At 52.0% G+C, this 17,945-nt stretch overlaps 3 pseudogenes; 1 reads left to right on the top strand and 2 right to left on the bottom strand.

The window, feature by feature from the left end:
• Positions 1–2,378: 2,378 nt before the first annotated feature.
• Positions 2,379–2,439, bottom strand: LOC142297937 (U7 small nuclear RNA; annotated as a pseudogene).
• Positions 2,440–4,005: 1,566 nt separating this feature from the next.
• Positions 4,006–4,066, top strand: LOC142297946 (U7 small nuclear RNA; annotated as a pseudogene).
• A 3,278-nt stretch (positions 4,067–7,344) lies between these two features.
• Positions 7,345–7,405, bottom strand: LOC142297960 (U7 small nuclear RNA; annotated as a pseudogene).
• Positions 7,406–17,945: the final 10,540 nt, after the last annotated feature.

Raw genomic sequence — 17,945 nt, forward strand, 5'->3', positions numbered from 1 at the left:
GCACAGGAGAGTACGTAACGTCTGCTAGATAACCGCTAGCAACACAGGGAGAGCTCTCCAACCTAAGAGCTGGGGTGGAACAACAAGTCCCAGCACGGCCACATGCACCAAGCACCTGCCTAAGTCCGCTCCACTAATGTGCGAGGATACGGACAGCAGCCATGCTGCAAGCTACAAGAACTATCCTACTGATAGCACTCACCTACTTGTGACAGTAATGGTGCAGGAAGGAACCAGCATGGAGCGTCTACTCCTGTGCATGGACCAAGAGGACTGGACGCTGAGCAACGTGTGTAAGGGCTTTATATAGACTCTGTGCCTCCTCCAAGATGGAGGATCACACAGCCAATCAGCAACCAGAGCGTCAGAGACAAGTGACATCGCATCAGCGGTAACATCACCCGCGACCAATCAGCATTCTCCACGTGGCGTGACGTCACCCGCGACCAATCAGCATTCTCCACGTGGCGTGACGTCACCCGCGACTGTCGCGGGCGGAAGAGGGGACGCCGCGCTCTCCCACTGCTCGGGTCCGGCTGCCACTGCTGCTGCGGCCTGCCGCTGCTCGGTGGCTCGAGCGATGGGCCGGATCGCGGGGACTCGAGCGGCGCTCCTCGCCCGTGAGTGAAAAGGGGAATTGGTGTTTTGGGATAGTTTATTGTCCGTGACGCCACCCACGGTTGTGGTGATTGAGTGTACACCACCGCTGCTCTGGCTGGGGATCCCGGGAGTGATGGTGTGGAGCAGCCAGTTGTTGTGTTGCCCCTCCGTGGGTAGGGGTTGGTGATCCCAGGGCCCAGTGATGGGGTTGGAATGGTGGACAGGCTGGTCTGGGGCCTGTGGAAGTGCAGGGGCGCAGGGGCAGCGCTGTGCCGCACGGCACGGAGGTACTCACTCAGCCAGTAAACACGACACAGTTCACGGTAAACAAACGGCTGGTTGGACGGGTCCCTCGGACGGTTACGGTGCTGATGTTCCCTGCAGTTGACGGTGACGGTCTCTTCCCTGCACCTATGTGTTGTTGTTTGGTAGCGATGGGTTCCCACCGGTTACCTGCTCCCCAGCTTGGATATGAGCCGGAGGAGCTCCACTCTTGCCCGCAGGCGCTGGCCCTAGGAAACTGGTGCCCTGGCGGTGGCGGTGTCTCCCCTTAACGGTCGGACTGTTGCCTTCAACGGGACTTGGTTGTTGGGAGACAGTCGTCCCCTTCACTGACGGATTTGGCAAATTCGGCGACTCCTAGCCTTGCCGGGATCCGAAAGGCCCCTGCCCTGGTGCTGACTGCTCTTTGTTTACCGCTCCAATACCGCCGGGTCACCACCCGTCCGCGGTCCTTTCGGCAACCTCCAATCAGTTTCGCCTGCAGACAGTCACCGCCGTCTGCCAACCTTGCTGTCTCAGTCCGGGGCACACACCCGGACCAACTTCAGGCTTGCTTAACTGTTTCTTTTTACTTCTTTACTCCTCTTACAAGCTCCTCTCCTTTGCTCCACTACCACTTCACTTCCTTCTACTTCTTCCTCCTAAACTGCACTCCACTCTAGCCCTCAGCTAGACTTCAACTGCCTGGTTTTCCCGCCTCCAGGGCTGTGAACTCCTCGGTGGGCGGAGCCCACCGCCTGGCCCACCCCCTGGTGTGGACATCAGCCCTTGGAGGAAGGCAACAAGGATTTTAGTTTTGACCTTGTGTGTACCTGCTGGGAATGTGGGGTGCATGTGATGTTGTGACCTGTGACCCCTGGCTTGCCCAGGGCGTCACACGACCAATCAGCATTCTCCACGTGGCGTGACGTCACCCGCGACCAATCAGCGTTCTCCACGTGATGCACATGCGCAGATCGCAATAGCGCTTCTGTGATCTGGGACCACCAGGACGCTGCAACAGAAAGGGACAAAGGAGAACGCGAGTTATTAGCAGCAGGACTCGTAACACGGGGCTTGTGGATAAGGATCCTTGGAGGAAGTAGGTGACCTCTGGGATCTCCTGTTTGAGAAGATCCCGGTCACAGAGGCTTAGATGCTGAGGGATCTGAAGGCAGTGGATCTTCTTACAGATCCCGTTGTGTGAGACGCTTCCATCTCTTCCAGGAATAATTCACTGCAGTAATAAATCCTCCGGTCTCTGCTGCCTCCGGCCGGTGATCGCCATTCTTGGGTCACACTCGGTTGTTAGATGATACCATTGATTCTTCCAGGACCTGTGAAGCTTTCGGAGAGGATCTTCACTCGCCCTTTCCCATAAGGAGGCAGAGCTATGCAAATTCCCCATCTCAGCTTCATAAATGGATCTCTTTGTTGTGCCACAGTCACTTGGATCACACTGGTGATCATCAGTCTCAACCACAATAATAAATATTTTTTCTATTTTTCACAGACATTTGGGCTTTTCAGCATTTGCCAAAAAGCAGTTAAACAAATAATAAAAGAGCTATAAACCTAGGTCACATGGAGCGTTTCCCCGACCTCCCCTCCCCCATCACCATCAATATCATGGAGACGACACCGCACAGATCCATCATCTGAGAAATCATCACAGAATAGAAAGATCCCTCCAGATCACAGATCACAGCTGTATAATAATCAGCAGATCCTCCATATATAATGATCCCGGCGAGATCAAGTCAGGAGGAGGCGACAGGAATCCACCAAGTGACCACCAGAGGGGAATCTGCATAGCTCCGCCCCCTTGTGGAAACCACGCCTCCTTCACTCAAGGCTCCTCCCACCTCCATAATCAGAAGCACAAGCCCTGGAGCCGCAGCCGGCTGTGTTCGGGTTTCCCCACCCGGCTGGTGGTCTCTGTCTTTCTCCTGCACCTGTTTAGAATGGTGGACTACCTGCGCTTGCTACTTCAAGAGTCCGCTCCCGGCTAATTGTCGCCTAAGGAGCCCTTTGCCCGCAGACGCTTGCCCGTGGGATCTCTGAGCCGTAGCGGTGGCCTGTTATCCCCCTCGGTGGGCTGTTGCCTTCAATCGGGACTTTTGGTGGGACAGAACCTCTAGTCCTGGCCGCAATCAGTTAATTAACCAGTTCCAGTCGCTTCTGGACCTAGCTTCAGGGTCTGAGTACCCCCTGTGTGCTCCGGTTTCCGAGTTGGTTCCCTGGGTTAGTATCGGCGGGCTACAACCCTGTCCCGGTCCACAACGGTTCCACCGAGCCGTCTTCGGCTAGTTTCACACTTGCACTATTTTGATGCAAACGGAATCCGTCACTAATGTAGTACAGTTCATTTATTTACAGTGGAAGCGCGTTACTATGGCGCGTGTGTGTGTCATGCCGAACCGCTTGTGTCCACACGATGTCGCGCTTCCACTGTAAATAAATGAACTGACGGATTCCGTTTGCGTCAAAATAGCGCAAGTGTGAGTGGGCCCTTCCCGGCTCCTGCAGACGGAGACCGCCGTCTCTCTCCTAGCCAAAGGCACCAGGGCCCCTACCCTGGCACCTGTCAGTTTGTCCTCAGGCCCAGACACAGGCCTGACCTCCACTCCAACTGAACTGAACTGACTTTTCCCCGCCCCGGGCTGTGCAAAACTCCTCGGTGAGCGTCTTCCAACCGCCTGGCTCCGCCCCCTGGTGTGTCTATCAAGCCCTTAGGGGGTGACTAGGGTTTCTAGGTTGGCTGTGAGTTACCTGTGAGGGAAAGGTGTAATGCGGGGCCCTATTTGTGACTTGTAACAATCTTCCTCCCCTGAGGCTCCAGGGCTTGTGCTGCTGATTGTGGAGGTGGGAGGAGCCTTGGAGGAAGGAGGTGTGGTTTCCAGAAGGGGGTGGAGCTATGCAGATTCCCTCTGGTGGTCTCTTGGTGGATTCCTGTCGCCTCCTCCTGACTTGATCTCTCCGGGATCATTATATATGGAGGATCTGCTGATTATTATACAGCTGTGATCTGGAGGGATCTTTCCATTCTGTGATGATTTCTCAGATGATGGATCTGTGCGGCGTCGTCTCCATGATATTGATGGTGATGGGGGAGGGGAGGTCGGGGAAACGCTCCATGTGACCCAGGTTTATAGCTCTTTTACTATTTGTTTAACTGCTTTTTGGTAAATGCTGAAAAGCCCAAATGTCTGTGAAAAATAGGAAAGTTCTTCCTTAGGTTGATCTCATTGATCACGCATCTCATAGTGGGATCTTCTGTGATCTATCGTTATTTAATCTCTGTGATGAGAAGTAACAATCTCGCGAGGAGCTTTTATAGTTACACATTTTCCTGGAGCTGGAGATTTGCTGGACTCTACATAAGAGAAGAATGGCGAGTAACGCTTCATCCCGGGGTCTCCTCATCATCATCGCTGGGGTCTTATGGTAATGGCTGGAGACGTCTCACGAGTCACACAACAGGTTCTGTAAGAAGATCCGACTGCACCGAGGCGTCTCCAGATCTCCTCAGTATCTGAGCCTCTGTGACCGGGATCTTCTCACACCTAGTTATGGAGCCCGAGATGGATCCTTGGTGCAGGAGGATCTTCTCCATCGTGAGACGCTTCCATCCACCTCCTTGAGAATAAAGGAGACAGTTTTCCTCCCCTGAGGCTCCGGGGCTTGTGGATAAGGATCCTTGGAGGAAGTAGGTGACCTCTGGGATCTCCTGTTTGAGAAGATCCCGGTCACAGAGGCGTAGATCCTAAGGGATCTGAAGGCAGTGGATCTTCTTACAGATTCCGTTGTGTGAGACGCTTCCATCTCTTCCAGGAATAATTCACTGCAGTAATAAATCCTCCGGTTTCTGCTGCCTCCGGCCGGTGATCACCATTCTTGTGTCACATTTGGTTTTAGTTGATACCATTGATTCTTCCAGGACCTGTGAAGCTTTCGGAGAGGGTCTTCACCCGCCCTTTCCCATAAGGAGGCGGAGCTATTCTTTAGTGATTCACTTAGTGCAGGGGTGGGAACCTCTGGCCTGTGGGCCGTATGCGGCCCCCGATGATTTTTTATGCGTCCCCTGAGCACATTATTGGGACCGCAGTACTCGGGCGGCAGCTGCGGTCTAGTCGGCGGCTGGCGCTTTAAATCACCATGTGTGAGGCACATACCATTAGGTCTTCAGCCTGGTGACCTGTGCCAGCCTGGTGAGGACGTACTTTGTGGTTGGGGTAAGCGTGAGATGCGCTGCGCTCCTGTACCACAGAAGAAGAGGAAGCATCAAGGTTTTCCGGTCTCCCCTTTGTAGATGCCTCCCACTGCTGTGAGCCTCCTAACTCCCGCGGTGAAGTGAGCCTCCTACCTCCCACGGTGAAGTGAGCCTCCTACCTCCCGCGGTGAAGTGAGCCTCCTACCTCCCGCGGTGAAGTGAGCCTCCTACCTCCCGCAGTGAAGTGAGCCTCCTGCCTCCCGCAGTGCTGTGGCGCTTGCCTCCTGCGTTGTTGTGAGCCTCCTGCCTCCCGCGGTGATGTGAGCCTCCTGCTGTGAGCCCTCCACCCAGTGCTGTGTACCCCCTCTAGTACTGTTAATTCCCACCAGTGCTATGTGCTCTCCTCCCAGTGCTGTGTGCCACCCTCCAGTGCTGTGTACCAGCCCCCATTGCTGTCTGTGCCCTTTGGTGACGTCTGTGCCCCCTTAGTCCTGTCCATGTCCCCCAGTGCTGTGCGTGCCCCTCTTGTGTTGTCCGTGCTGCTGCCAGTTCTGTGCATCCCTGGCAGTACTGTCTGTGCCCCCTAGTGATTTCCAAGTCCCACTCCTGTGATGTGTATATGTCCCTAGTCCCTCTTGTGATGTATATATGCCCCCAGCCCCTCCTGTCATGTATATATGCCCCAACTCCTCCTGTGATGTATACCACCTCCTTGGGATTGAAGGCAGCAATCTTCCTCCCCTGAGGCTCCAGGGCTTGTGCTGCTCATTGTGGAGGTGGGAGGAGCTTTGGAGGAAGGAGGCGTGGTTTCCAGAAGGGGGTGGAGCTATTTAGATTCCCCTCTGGTGGTCACTTGGTGGATTCCTGTCGCCTCCTCCTGACTTGATCTCTTCGGGATCATTATATATGGAGGATCTGCTGATTATTATACAGCTGTGATCTGTGATCTGGAGGGATCTTTCCATTCCGTGATGATTTCTCAGATGATGGATCTGTGCGGTGTCGTCTCCATGATATTGATGGTGATGGGGGAGGGGAGGTCGGGGAAACGCTCCATGTGGCCTAGGTTTATAGCTCTTTAATTATTTGTTAAACTGCTTTTTGGTAAATGCTGAAAAGCCCAAATGTCTGTGAAAAATAGAAAAGTTCTTCCTTAGGTTGATGTCATTGATCACGAATCTCATAGTGGGATCTTCTGTGATCTATCGTTATACAATATCTGTGATGAGAAGTAACAATCTCGTGAGGAGCTTTTATAGTTACACATTTTCCTGGAGCCGGAGATTTGCTGAACTCTACATAAGAGAAGAATGGCGAGTAACGCTTCATCCCGGGGTCTTCTCATCATCATCGCTGGGGTCTTATGGTAATGACTGGAGACGTCTCACGAGTCACACAACAGGTTCTGTAAGAAGATCCGGCTGCACCGAGGCGTCTCCAGATCTCCTCAGTATCTGAGCCTCTGTGACCGGGATCTTCTCACACCTAGTTATGGAGGCCGAGATAGATCCTTGGTGCAGGAGGATCTTCTCCATCGTGAGACGCTTCCATCCACCTCATTGAGAATAAAGGAGACAATTTTCCTCCCCTGAGGCTCCGGGGCTTGTGGATAAGGATCCTTGGAGGAAGTAGGTGACCTCTGGGATCCCCTGTTTGAGAAGATCCCGGTCACAGAGGCATTGCTCCCACTAGCCAGTTTCCTACTCCACACTGATGAGGGGCAAATACCCCGAAACAGCTGTTTGTAGATGTATACCATGTTTTGGTAAAGCGGTTTCCTTGACTGGAGACTGCCCTTCCCGTGGTTGTTCCTTCCCGGTGAAAGACCTGGCTAGTTTCCTGCCAGAGTTGAGAAATATGTGATGGTGTCTCCGCGGCATTCTGTTTTTGTTTTACAGAGTCTTAGATCCTGAGGAATCTGAAGGCAGTGGATCTTCTTACAGATCCTGTTGTGTGAGACGCTTCCATCTCTTCCAGGAATAATTCACTGCAGCAATAAATCCTCCGGTCTCTGCTGCCTCCGGCCGGTGATCGCCATTCTTGGGTCACACTCGGTTGTTAGATGATACCATTGATTTTTCCAGGACCTTTGAAGCTTTTGGAGAGGGTCTTCACTCGCCTTTCCCTTAAGGGGACAGAGATATGCAAATTCCCCATTTTCCTTCAATAATTCCCTTAGTGGATCCCTATGTTGTGCTGCAGTCATAGGGATCACACTGGTGATCTTCAGCCTCAGATACTAAAATAACTTTTCTATTTTTCACTGACATTTGGGCTTTTCAGCATTTACCAAAAAGCAATTAAACAAATAATAAAAGAGCTATAAACCTGAGTCATATGGAGCGTTTCCCCGACCTCCCCTCCCCCATCACCATCAATATCATGGAGACGACACCGCACAGATCCATCATCTGAGAAATCATCACAGAATAGAAAGATCCTACAGATCACAGCTGTATAATAATCACCAGATCCTACATATATAATGATCCCGGAGAGATCAAGTTAGGAGGAGGTGACAGGAATCCACCAAGAGACCACCAGGGGGGAATCTGCATAGCTCCACCCCCTTCTGGAAACCACACCTCCTTCCTACAAGGATCCGCCCACCTCCACAATCAGCAGCACAAGCCCTGGAGCCTCAGGGAAGGAAGATTGCTGCCTTCAATCCCAAGGAGGTGGATCGAAGTGTGACGCCTTGGCCGGGCCAGGTAATCACAAATGGGGCCCCGCATTACACCCTTCCCCCACAGGTAACACACAGCCAACCCTTAAAACCCTAGTCACCCCCCTAAGGGCTTGATAGACACGCCAGGGGGCGGAACCAGGCGGTAGAAAGACGCCCACCAAGGAGTTTTAGATAGCCCGGGGCAGGAAAAAGTCAGTTTGTGTTTAGAGTTCAAGTTGGAGAGGAGAGTGGGCAGAGGCGAATACCCCAAGTTGGACAGGTGCCAGGGTAGGAGCCCTGGTGCCATTGGCTAGGAGGCAGACGGCGGTCTTCGTCTGCAGGAGGCGGGAAGACGGCTCAGTGGAACCGATGTGGACCGGGACATGGTAGTGCCCCGCCGGTACCGACCCGGGGAACCAATTCGGAAACCAGAGCACACAGGGGGGTTCTCAGACCCTGAAGCTAGGCCCAGAAGCGACTGCAACTAGTTAATTAACTGATTGCGGCCAGGACTAGAGGTCCTTGTGCTGTTTCTATTTGTCTTAGGTAAAACTGTTATTTAATGTTTTTCATGCTTGTCTCTGTTGCCATCTACTGGTCAGAACTTTTGGCTCCTCTGTTTCTTTTGTCCAGCCCATGGGAGTGTCTGATGACCCTCTTGCATCACATCCTGGTATGTTCATTCCAGCCAGAGTTTTGTGAGAAACACATCCCTTATTGGAGCGGCTGAAGCAAAGTCTTCTGACCACGTAGTAGCTTCAGAGACAAGCATCACTAGAGAATTACAATGCCAAGTACTTGGATTACTGCACTCTGCATGTCCTAACCTTTGGAGAAAATAAACCACCATTGTTTCATCTCAGCATGTGCATGTTTCACTCTGGAGCGCTCTGGTCCTGTCTGCCCCACCTATAGGAAAAACGAAGGTAAGATTCTCACAACCTCTCACAACTACACGCCTTCCATCACCTTTAAGTGGGGACAGAACAGTCAGAAGACTGCTTAACAGGCCAAAGTAAAAACTTCCTGGAGAGCCCAATCAGTCAGAAGACTGCTTAACAGCTCAATACCCCGGCTACAGATCCCTAAGAGCCCTGTAACGTCCCATGTAATCTGCCTAGCAACAAGCCTTGTGCACTAGTCTGCCTGCACAGTGCATGCCTGGACAAGCCTAAGGGGAAGCTCTCCCATCTGCCACGTCCTGTGTCACCTCTGCTGCATTGTAAAGGGACAGTTTATGCACCTGCTGTTTCTCTCCTGCTATACGCCTTCTATAGACTTGCAGTACATTATACCCCATTACTGCACATCGCTGCACTGCGAACCCCAAATTTTGCTAAAGACACCTTGGGAATCTCATCAGGGAGTCCTTGCAGAGCTGCACAACAATTTTCGGACCCCTATTCAAAAGTCAAGTTTCTTAAAGAGACAGTACACTATAAATCAAAATGGCCGAAAAAGACCTTGGACAGTTCCCCACTGCTGAAACAGAGCAAATACAACCTGATACTGTCCATTATGAAGCCCAGGAGGCAGATCCCACACTTCCAGCAGACCAAGTTGTCCGACCGAAGCGCTCTTCCAAATCCACGATAAAGGTCACTGAAACCTATCACACTATGAAAGACGAGCTATGTGAACACCTGGAAGAACAGTGGGAATGAGTCACCTATTACATGCCAAGACTTGAATCCTCATCAGGTGATGCCGCATGCTTACAAGCCGCTCTGGAACGGCTGAACACAGCTCATGAAAGATACAAGAGACTGTCAGCAAGGTACATTACCTTTCTAAAAGACTCTAAAATTGATGAAGCTCTTTCAGACCTGAGCAAGGCAGAAGAGGTGGACAAGGAAAGAGATGCCAAGGTGCCAGATGCCATAGACAAGGCCGAACACCGTATCTCTCACCAGCAAGAAACTAGATCACACTGATCAACCTCATCTAGACGTTCCTCTCGGTCATCCGGGTCATCATTCTCAAGAAGCTCAGCCCTGAGCGACAGGATACTAGAGGCCCGCATAAGAGCAGAGGAATCCAAGGTGAGACGTTCCTTCACAGAAAGAGAAGTAGAGGAAGAAGCCAAAAGGGCAGAAGCCAAAAGGGCAGTGGCAGAAGCCAAAAGGGCAGAAGCAGAAGCCAAAAGGGTAGAAGCAGAAGCTAAAAGGGCAGAAGCAGAAGCCAAAAGGGTAGAAGCAGAAGCCAAAAGGGCAGTGGCAGAAGCCCTTCCAAAAGCAGAAGCCGCTAAAGCGGAAGCCAAAAGGGCAGAAGCGGAGGCTCGGATAAAGATTCTTCGGTCACAGATGGAAGAGGAAGTTGCCGACAACACCGAAACCTCCAACTTACCTCTGCCAGTGCCAGTACCACCTAAAGCACCCGAGCAAATTAATAACAGTCACCAAGAGGTGCCCTCTCAAACACAGTCACCACGGCAAGATGGCAACCAAGTGTTTCCTGACCCACTTCCACAGCTCAAGCAGCGGTCATCAGAATCTACAGAGGCTAAACCACAGCTCAACCCTGCAGCAACATCATTCTACCCGGGAACATCTCATCCATTCACGCCAGGCAGCCCATACGCCCCAGGGGCATCACGAGTCGTTGTGGCAACAAGTGGTGAGAAATCAGATATGTCTGAGTGTCGCGGGCGGAGGAGGGGACGCTGCGCTCTCCCACTGCTCGGGTCCGGCCGCTGCTGCTGCTGCGGCTGCCGCTGCCGCTCGGTGGTGGCTCGAGCGGTGGGCCGGATCTCGGGGACTCGAGCGGCGCTCCTCGCCCGTGAGTGAAAAGGGGGATTTTGATTGTGGGGGTTTTGATTATTGTCCGTGACGCCACCCACGGTTGTGGTGATATTGGTGACACCACCGCTGCTCTAGACGGGGATCCCAGGAGCGATGACAGGGAGCAGCTTTGTTGTTAGTTCTTCCTCCGTGGGTAGGGGGTTGGTTGTCCCGGGGCCCGGTGATGAGGTAGGGATGGATTGCAGGCGGGCTACAGGGCCTGGTGAGGTGCAGGGTCGCGGGGGCAGCACTGTGCCGCACGGCACGGTGGTACTCACTCAGCCAATGATGAGGACACAGTTCTCGGTAAAACAAACGGCTGGATGGACGGGTCCCACAGACGGCTGCGGTGTTTCTCCCGTCAGGTTGGTGGTGACTGCCTTTCCCTGCACCTATGTATGGTAGATGGTTCCAATGGGTTCCCACCGGTAACCCGCTCCCCAGCTTGGATATGGGCTGGAGGAGCCCATTTTGCCCGCAGGCTCTGGCCCTGAGAAACGGTTGCCTTGGCGGTGGCGGTGTCTCCCTCCCTTGGTTGGACTGTTGCCTTCTGTCGGGACCTGGCTGTTGGGAAACCCAGGAGGTTCCCTTCACTAACGAATTCGTCAAATTCACGGCGACTCCTAGCCTTGCCGGGGTCCGTAAGCCCCTGCCAGATGGTGCTGGCTTCTCTTTGCGTACCGGTTCGGTACCGCCGGGCCACCGCCCGTCCACGGTCCTTACGGTAGACTCCGATAGACCACTCCTGCAGACGGTCACCACCGTCTGCCAACCTTGCTGATCCGTCCGGGCCACACACCCGGACCAATTTTTGTCTGCTCACTTGCCACTCTCCTTCCTTCCACTTTCACTTCCCTAGCTAGACTGTCTACTTTTCCCGCCTCCAGGACTGTGAACTCCTTGGTGGGCGGGGCCAACCGCCTGGCCCACCCCCTGGTGTGAACATCATCCCCTGGAGGAAGGCAACAAGGGTTTTGTGTCTGACTTCGGTGTGCCTGACCGGGAGTGTGGGGTGTGGGTGTTGTTCTCTGTGGCCCCTGGCTTGTCCAGGGTACCACATGAGTTTGCCAGGTTCATGGTGAGCAGAGAGATAATCAACACTAGTCTCACGAAATTTGATGATCGTGCAGAGAGCTACAGGGCCTGGAAAGCAACTTTCAAGGCAGCCATCGCCAATCTCAACTTCACTGCGGAACAGGAGCTCGACCTCCTGATCAAGTGGTTGGGCCCAGGCTCTACAAACCGTATCAAGAGCCTCAGAACCGTCTATGTGGGACAAGCAGAAGCAGGTCTCGCTGCTGCATGGCAGAGACTGGAACGCACCTTTGGCAGCGCAGAAGCAATAGAGAAAGCCCTATTCAAGAGACTGCAGGACATCCCAAAGATCAACCTTAAAGAAGTCTACAAGCATCAAGACCTAAGTGATCTGCTCATGGAGCTGGAGCTCGCCAAAAGAGACCCTCGTCTGTCTGGGCTGTGCTACCTGGATACAGCCCATGGAGTGAACCCAATCGTGGTGAAGCTGCCATACAGTCTGCAGGAGAAATGGGCAACGTTAGTCTCAAGGTACAAAAGAATGAATGACGTCACCTTTCCCCCATTTATTCAGTTCTGCAAGTTCATCGATGAGCAGGCCCAGATGAGGAACGACCCCAGCCTCGACTTCCTAAAGTTCATCACTTCGGCAGCTGCAACATCATCATCAAGGTATGAAGGTGCCATACACAAACGCAGAGACATTAAGAACACTGTGAGTGTTAGGAAGACTGAGCTACCATCACCTGCAGCACGCACAGATAAACCGAACACCATCTCATCACGAGATAAGTCTTTCAATCAAGAATGTCCCATCCATAAAAAACCGCATTCACTGAACAAGTGCAGAGGGTTTAGATCCAAAACCCTACAGGAGCGCAAGAAAGTCCTCACAGAGCTTGGGATCTGTTTCAAATGCTGCGCATCACTCGAGCACATGGCCAAGGATTGTAAATCCATCGTTAAGTGTGAGGAGTGTCATAGCGAAAAACACGTTTCAGCCATGCACCCAACCCAGCTAGCTAGAGACACACCGGCTGCAGTCACCACCACTCCCACTCCAAGTCATGGCGGGGAGCCCAAGAATCAGACTGACACCACCACAGCCGTCTCCTGCTCATGCTCAGAGGTATGTGGAGAGGGCCAAACACAGAAATGTTGTGCCCGAATATGCCTCATCAAGGTTTATCCCGAGGGACCTCCAGAAAAGGCAATGAAGGTGTATGCCATCATAGACGACCAAAGCAACCGGTCCCTAGCAGGAACCAAATTCTTTGAAGCCTTCGGAATTAATGGACCATCAGAACCCTACACCTTGAACACCTGCTCAGGTCGCATAGAGACTAGCGGCAGAAGAACCCAGGGATTCATTGCTTCTCCTATCAATGGGAAGACTGAAATACCTCTAGCAACGCTCGTTGAATGTGACCAAATACCCAGCCACAGGAATGAAATTCCTACCCCAGAAGCTGCATTTCATCAACCACACCTAAGACACCTCGCTAGTGTTACCCCACCTCTGGACAATAATGCGGAGATTCTACTCCTGCTTGGCAGAGACAATCTAAGGGTACACAAGGTGCGACAGCAGTGTAATGGGCCTGACTATGCACCATACGCCCAGAGACTGGACTTGGGATGGGTAGTCATAGGAAATGTGTGCGTTGATCGATCAGAAATTGATTCCTTCAAGACTTACGTGCATGGAGATGGGCGCACAACCTGCCTAAAGCCATGTCCTCATCACTATGGAGTGAAAGAGAAGTCTCCAGACACAACACAGCTACCTGACATCGCTTCTTCTCTGCATATCGACAACTTGGGAAGATCAGTCTTTCACACAACCAAGGACGACGATAAAGTAGCCTTGCCAGTAGAGGACAGAGAATTCATCGGAATAATGGACTGTGAGTTTTCTAAAGACAAAACCAACCATTGGGTCTCTCCATTACCCTTCCGATCTACCAGGGTAAGACTCCCAAACAACCGAGCTCAAGCTCAGACTAGGTGTAACTCTCTTCAGCGTTCCATGAACAGCAAGCCTGAAATGAGAGAACACAGCGTCGCCTTTATGGACAAGGAAGTCTGCAACAACCTAGCAGAACCTGTACCAGCCGAACTGAATCCAGCAGATCACGCAACTAGACCTACGTCTATAAGTTCTTTTGCTAACTCTTCTTGGCTTACAGGTCCAGAGTTCCTGCTGAGACAGTCAGAAGAAGGTGTCCAGGAAGCCTTCAGCATCCTAGATCCAGACAACGATCCAGATGTCCGAGCTGAAGTCAATACCCTGGCCACCAGTGCAGAAAAAACTTCCAACTTCGGTTGCCAACGTTTTGAACGTTTCTCCAGCTGGATGAGGCTCGTCAGGACTGTTGCTAGGTTAGTGCATATCGCCAGATGCTGTCGTACTGACCTTAAAACCAAAGACTGTCATCGCTGGCATGTCTGCCACAAAGCCCTTTCTGCTGAGGACATCTCCCATAGCGAGTCCCTCATAATACGCCACCTCCAACAGAGTGAATTCGCCATAGAATGGAAGTGTTTATACAGCAAACAGCAGATTCCATTAAGAAGTCCTCTCGCCAATTTAAACCCAGTCATCGACAGTTTCGGCTTATTGAGAGTTGGTGGTCGTTTAAATCAGGCTCATCTTGGAGTGCAGAAAAAAATCCTCTTATCATTCCCAACAGACACCATGTTACAATCTTGCTGATCCGACACCACCATGAAAAGACTGAACACCAAGGCAGGCAAATTACAGAAGGTGCTTTACGGTCTGCAGGCCTCTGGATTATTGGAATGAAGAGACGTGTAGCACAAATACTGCACGATTGTGTGCACTGTCGTAAAGCGAGAGGAAAACAACTGTACCAGCAAATGGCTGACTTGCCTACAGACAGACTTTCCACAGAGCCACCTTTCACCTACGTGGGCCTAGACGTTTTCGGACCATGGATGGTGTCCACACGCAGAACTCGCGGAGGCCAAGCAAACAGCAAGCGGTGGGCTGTGTTATTCACCTGCATGAGTGTTCGAGCCGTTCACATTGAGGTGTTAGAGTCCATGGATACCTCCAGCCTAATCAACGCCTTGAGAAGGTTCCTTGCCATCAGAGGACCAGTGAAACAGCTGAGGTCTGACCGTGGAAGCAACTTCGTCGGTGCATGTAGAGAACTGAACATCGACGCCAAACCTATCCAAGATCAGCTGGCAGAGAAAGGTTGCACCTGGATCTTCAATCCCCCTCACAGTTCTCACATGGGAGGCTCCTGGGAGAGGATGATCGGGATTTCACGCAACATCTTGAACTCCATGCTAATGGACGTCAATTCCTCAAGACTCACACATGAGACTCTAGTCACTCTTTTAGCTGAAGTCTCAGCCATTATCAATTCAAGGCCCCTTGTGCCGGTGACCATGGATCCAGAAACACCAACCATATTAACTCCTACTATTCTCATTACCCAAAAAACTGACAACGCGGTAATGCCCAGCGGAGAGTTCACCCACGCGAACACTTATCAAAAACACTGGAAACGGGTTCAATACTTGGCTGACTACTTCTGGAACCGATGGAGGAAGGAATACTTCACCATTCTTCAAGGAAGAAAGAAGTGGCGACATCCCAAGCCGAACCTCAAGGAAGGAGACCTAGTCCTCATGAAAGATCAGACCACAGAAAGGACTGACTGGCCTATGGGACTAATTACTAGGATACTGCCTAGTCAGGACGGCAATGTTCGGAAGGTGGAGCTAAAGGTCATCAGGAAAGGTGAGACGAAGACCTTTGCAAGGCCAATCCACGAACTTGTTCTGCTTTTGCCCATAGAGAGCGTCCCTACAGGATGAACGCTACCGGACCTGGACTTTGAGCCATCCTTCTTGTTTTGGACTCAATTGAGCTTGTTTTTGCATTTAACATGCCTTTCCTTTCAGGTTGTATTATGGACTCAATAGTGAAATCCCCAAAGTGAATTTCAGACGGGGAGTGTGCTGTTTCTATTTGTCTTAGTTAAAACTGTTATTTAATGTTTTTCATGCTTGTCTCTGCTGCCATCTACTGGTCAGACCTTTCAGCTCCTCTGTTTCTTTTGTCCAGCCCATGGGAGTGTCTGATGACCCTCTTGCATCACATCCTGGGATGTTCATTCCAGCCAGAGTTTTTGTGAGAGCAACATCCCTTATTGGAGCTACTAGGAGCAAAGTCTTCTGACCACGTAGTAGCTACAGAGGCACACATCACTGGAGAATTACAATGCCAAATACTTGTATTGCTGCACTCTGCATGTCCTAACCTTTGGAGAAAATAAACCACCATTGCTTCATCTCAGCATGTGCATTTTTCACTCTGGAGCGCTATGGTCCTGTCTGCCCCACCTATAGGAAAAACGAAGGTAAGACTCTCACAACTTCTCACAACTACGCACCTTCCATCGCCTTTAAGTGGGGACAGAACAATCATCAATGACCGCAGAGAACCCTGAATCCCTCTCATCACCAGTGACTGCAGAGAACCCTGAATCCCCCTCATCACCAGTGACTGCAGAGAACCCTGAATCCCTCTCATGACCAGTGACTGCAGAGAACCCTGAATCCCCCTCATCACCAGTGACCGCAGAGACCCCTGAATCCACCTCATCACCAGTGACTGCAGAGAACCCTGAATCCACCTCATCACCAGTGACTGCAGAGAACCCTGAATCCACCTCATCACCAGTGACTGCAGAGAACCCTGAATCCACCTCATCACCAGTGACTGCAGAGAACCCTGAATCCCTCTCATCACCAGTGACTGCAGAGAACCCTGAATCCCTCTCATCACCAGTGACTGCAGAGAACCCTGAATCCCCCTCATCACCAGTGACCGCAGAGAACCCTGAATCCCCCTCATCACCAGTGACTGCAGAGAACCCTGAATCTTCCTCATCACCAGTGACTGCAGAGAACCCTGAATCCCCCTCATCACCAGTGACTGCAGAGAACCCTGAATCCCTCTCATCACCAGTGACTGCAGAGAACCCTGAATCCACCTCACCACCAGTGACTACAGAGAACCCTGAATCCTCCTCATCACCAGTGACTGCAGAGAACCCTGAATCCCCCTCATCACCAGTGACTGCAGAGAACCCTGAATCCCTCTCATCACCAGTGACTGCAGAGAGCCCTAAATCCCCCTCATCACCAGTGACTGCAGAGAACCCTGAATCCCCCTCATCACCAGTGACTGCAGAGAACCCTGAATCCACCTCATCACCAGTGACTGCAGAGAACCCTGAATCCACCTCATCACCAGTGACTGCAGAGAACCCTGAATCCACCTCATCACCAGTGACTGCAGAGAACCCTGAATCCCTCTCATCACCAGTGACTGCAGAGAACCCTGAATCCCCCTCATCACCAGTGACCGCAGAGAACCCTGAATCCCCCTCATCACCAGTGACTGCAGAGAACCCTGAATCTTCCTCATCACCAGTGACTGCAGAGAACCCTGAATCCCCCTCATCACCAGTGACTGCAGAGAACCCTGAATCCCTCTCATCACCAGTGACTGCAGAGAACCCTGAATCCCCCTCACCACCAGTGACTACAGAGAACCCTGAATCCTCCTCATCACCAGTGACTGCAGAGAACCCTGAATCCCCCTCATCACCAGTGACTGCAGAGAACCCTGAATCCCTCTCATCACCAGTGACTGCAGAGAGCCCTAAATCCCCCTCATCACCAGTGACTGCAGAGAACCCTGAATCCCCCTCATCACCAGTGACTGCAGAGAACCCTGAATCCACCTCATCACCAGTGACTACAGAGAACCCTGAATCCTCCTCATCACCAGTGACTGCAGAGAACCCTGAATCCCCCTCATCACCAGTGACTGCAGAGAACCCTGAATCCCTCTCATCACCAGTGACTGCAGAGAGCCCTAAATCCCCCTCATCACCAGTGACTGCAGAGAACCCTGAATCCCCCTCATCACCAGTGACTGCAGAGAACCCTGAATCCCCCTCATCACCAGTGACTGCAGAGAACCCTGAATCCGTCTCATCACCAGTGACTGCAGAGAACCCTGAATCCCCCTCATCACCAGTGACTGCAGAGAACCCTGAATCCTCCTCATCACCAGTGACTGCAGAGAACCCTGAATCCCCCTCATCACCAGAGACTGCAGAGAACCCTGAATCCCCCTCATCACCAGTGACTGCAGAGAACCCTGAATCCCCCTCATCACCAGTGACTGCAGAGACCCCTGAATCCACCTCATCACCAGTGACTGCAGAGAACCCTGAATCCCCCTCACCACCAGTGACTGCAGAGACCCCTGAATCCCCCTCATCACCAGTGACTGCAGAGATCCCTGAATCCCCCTCATCACCAGTGACTGCAGAGA

The sequence above is a fragment of the Anomaloglossus baeobatrachus genome, chromosome 3 (genome assembly GCF_048569485.1).
Source record: "Anomaloglossus baeobatrachus isolate aAnoBae1 chromosome 3, aAnoBae1.hap1, whole genome shotgun sequence".
In the NCBI taxonomy this organism is placed as follows: domain Eukaryota; kingdom Metazoa; phylum Chordata; class Amphibia; order Anura; family Aromobatidae; genus Anomaloglossus; species Anomaloglossus baeobatrachus.